Source organism: Manduca sexta, unplaced genomic scaffold (assembly GCF_014839805.1).
Source record: "Manduca sexta isolate Smith_Timp_Sample1 unplaced genomic scaffold, JHU_Msex_v1.0 HiC_scaffold_2467, whole genome shotgun sequence".
In the NCBI taxonomy this organism is placed as follows: Eukaryota; Metazoa; Arthropoda; class Insecta; order Lepidoptera; family Sphingidae; genus Manduca; species Manduca sexta.
The window spans coordinates 1-3999 of record NW_023593434.1 but is presented as its reverse complement, the minus strand read 5'-3'; the positions used below and the strand labels follow the sequence as shown (position 1 = coordinate 3999).

The window sequence follows — 3999 nt, the reverse complement described above, 5'->3', positions numbered from 1 at the left end:
ATAAAAGTATTTTAAATAAAATACTAAATACATTTCGAAAAAGTATTTCAAATATAAAATAAAAATAGGTATTTTGCATTTATATTTAAAATACATGTATTTCAAATAATTCGCATTTATGCCATCCATTGCATAATCATTCTTAAATTTAATCCTGCCTCAATGATGAAACGGTCAACCTAGAGAACTGCTACCAGTTTGATCATGTAGGTAAGGGTTCACTTATAGGTAATGTTATTATCTGGCTTGCATTAAGAACAAAACATTAGATATTGTAAAAGATTTTATTAATATATTTAAACACAATTTACTATATACAAATTACTTTGTAAAATATTCATTCTCGTCTTACTATATTTTATTGATTTATTAATGTTATAGATAACGCTTATAAAAATGTAATAGGAAATCATGAAAATGAATATGAAAAAATATAATAATATGTTATTTCATTATATCAATACTTGATAAGTACAAAGAATCAAAAGACTTTTAATGCATTCGCTATGAATGCACAAATTGCTTATATAGTCCTACACATAAACACAAAGTTGAAATAATAGGCAATGGAATTCACAGAATTAGAAATCATAAAAGTAGTAACAACATGGCTTGGTTACTTCCATATAGTGTTAGGAATCAGTCTAATTGATTATATTATGCAAAACTGCAGCTGATGGAACGTCAATATAATACAGGCAGAGATATTTTCACATATCCGTTAGCGATCCACACTGGCTTAAGTTTCGAGACAAGAATAATGTGGAATGCGTAATGAAACAGTCCTAACGTAGCAAACATGCTCACGTTAGTTCGGCGGGGCGACGGGGGTAGGCGGGGATATGGGCAGTCGCCTGCACAGACGAGAGAAAGGCTTCAAGTGATTAACGGCGAGGGCCCCAAGGAGCAGGAGAGGCCTGCGGCTGCGAGGCGCCTGGCATGGTGGGGAACTCATGCGTAGACGCGGTGTCGGGAGCGCGCTGCTCCCAGGGCCCGCCCTTCACCACGAAGCCCGCCGCGGCCGCACTCGCGCCCGCCGCGCTGCCGCCACTGTCACCGCCCAGCACACTGCCGAAATCGCCCAACGACGGTCCTGCAGGCGGCTGGTAGCGGTCTGCGACGTCTTGAAGCTATTGTTCCAATGTTACATTACCATTTATTACATTATTTGTTATTGATTAAATCAAACTTATATATTTTCATTGTTTAAAATATACACTTACATATTCTTCTGCCAAATTAAGCAGGTGGTCCTTAGCGTCCAGAACGTTATCTTCGTCCCCTGTTATGATCACAATGCTATCTTCATTATTTTTCGGGAAGCGAATATCAACTTTATAGTCGTCCATGATGCGTCTTATATTTTTTCCTCTGAGTCCTATAAGTCGTCTGTGAACCCGTGGGTCGATGTCCACTTCCTCTCGGTATTGGTTATCCTATGAAGAAGATTAAATCATTAATCAACAAACCTTTTATTGCAATTTGAATTTATAGTAAATGATCAAAATTTACTTCTCCAATTGGATATATGTTTTTACATAATATCATCCTTTGCTTGCAATGCTTTGTCTTCATATCCCTGAATGGTTATGGTATCATCATCAGGTTCGCCACGTTTGGGCAGGTTAATTTGTACTCCATAATCTGTACGAATCTTGGTAATGACAGAGCCACCTTTGCCTATAACTAGAGGGTGGTATTCGGGATCAACTTTGAATTTCAGTTCGAATGACCTGAAATAAATATAAGATAAAATATTAACACTTATAAATACGAATAAGAATATTTTCACTTTAAATACTAAAACCATAGCCGATTATTTGAATTTCTTTTATTTTTAAATATCTTTTATATTGTATTACTATAATATTTCAAAAATACCTGAGAATTCTGTCTTCCTTTTCTTTTTCCATGTCTCCAATTTTTTCAGAAAGAGCTATCCTGGCTTTCTCTACATTGGCTGGTGTTCCCGTCACCTACACAAGTAATAATATTTTACTGGCTCTCTCAGTAGATTAAACGCGTGATATTATTATAACAGGTATATTTTTGAGAAGGACCAGTAGAGGGGGACCAAATCGACAGAACCGAAACTCGTACTGGGGGAATGAAAATATTTCCTTAGCGGTTCCCTGACATAATGAGGTTTGGGTCAAAATTTTTGTACTTGTGGGGGTTAAGGAAGTGGCCTGACTGTCCCATCTCAAAAAAAACATCCTGTATATGTGTGAAAATATAGTATGAATATACCTTTACTAAGTCACTGTTGTCTTCAGCAGGGGAAGTAGTATATGAACATCATATGTTTGCATCAGTTCTCTCCTCTTTTGACCAGCAAGAAGACGATGGAGTTCATTTGGCACTTCTACTTCGATTGAAATGGGCACCTATAAACATAGATATTTTGTAATTGATATGTATTGTATGTGATTGCATTATTATTATATTAATTGTTAAATGCTGTACCTGATCAAGCAAAGCTTTTTTAGCAGCTTCGCAGTTTTCTGGACGACCTGTAATTCTAATGATATCGTTTACTCCAGGTTCCGCATTTTCATCATGCTCTTTGACAGGTACATCCGCGCCTTCAGTCGTGTCACGCTCAGGGAACTTGATTTGAACGTCGAATTCCGCCGTAATATCCTTGACTTTAGCTCCTCGGGCACCCATCACAGTGCGATGGTGTCTTTGAGGAATTACGCATTCGATTGTCACCTATTCATACATAGATGAGTTATGTAACACAATACTGTTTTAAAATACCAAATAAAATAAAAAATAATATCTACTTGTAATTTTTACCTTAGCTTCCAAGTCTTCAATGATCTCGTTGATACGAGCCTTAGCAGCTTCAATGCATTCCTTTGGCCCTTTGAGTACAACACGGTCGCTGTTGACGCCTTGTCTCGGGAAGGATATCTGCACTCCGCCGCAGTCGTCGGCGATGCGTCGTAGTACTTCGCCGCGCCGCGCCACGAAATGTCTATGGTGTTTGGGCGCTACGGACATTTCTCCCTCGGACACATTGCTAATCTCAGCCACTGCAGTTTCTAGTTGCTTTCGAGCTGCTTCCACTTGTTCTTCGCGACCTGCCACCAGTTGATTAAAAAGTTATATACATTATTACAATTCATTCTCACGTCCAGCCGCGTGTGAATTATAAGCGTTTCTTATTTAATGTGACGAATTTCATGATAATATAAAGTTTTATTTACCTATGATGAAGATAGACTCCTTGTCTTCATCCTTTTCAGTAGGGAAGATAATACGAGCACCTGTCTGTTCTCGGATCTTTTTAATATTGGCGCCATTCTTTCCAATTAGGAATTTATGATGCTCTGGTTTGGCACGGACAGTAGCAGTGTGCGAGGTGAGTTCTCGCTCGGACGCGTGTGCCAGCAACTGTTGTTTAGCTTTCTCGACGTCTTCAATTGGACCCTTAATCATCACTTTGTCGCTGTCACTTTCAGCAGGTGGGAATTTAATAAGAACTCCTCCGCAATCTTCCATTATCGAATGAATTAGTTTGCCTCCCGCACCAATAAGGGAATTGTAGTACTTGGGTGAAATAGTTACTTCTTCAGTGACAATGTTTGCTTTTTCGTTGTGTATTTGTTGTATCCTACGCACCGCCTCCTCGACATTCTCACGCTTGCCGCGCACTGGTGATGCCGTCACTGTCGTCGCCCTCGGCGGGAAGATCGATCACTGTCTGTGTCGTCGCTTGTATTTTGCGCAAGTTAGCACCTCCTTTGCCAATGATGAACTTGTGAAATTGTTTGAAGATCGTCACTTCCTGGACGTATGACGACTCGGCTATTTCTTTTATTAACTTATGCAGATACTTTTCACACTTTTCGATATCCTCCTGCGGTCCTCTTAGCTTAATTGGACTTCTTTTTTGTCCTTGATCAGGGAGGGTTATAAGAACATGTTCGAATTTTTCACGGATTTCTTTAATCTTTTCACCTCTAACGCCGATAAGCGATTTAATATACC

At 39.0% G+C, this 3999-nt stretch overlaps 1 pseudogene; it reads right to left on the bottom strand.

Annotated features, from left to right (window-relative positions):
- Window positions 1-447: 447 nt before the first annotated feature.
- Window positions 448-3994, bottom strand: LOC119192192 (annotated as a pseudogene).
- Between the last annotated feature and the right edge of the window lie 5 nt (window positions 3995-3999).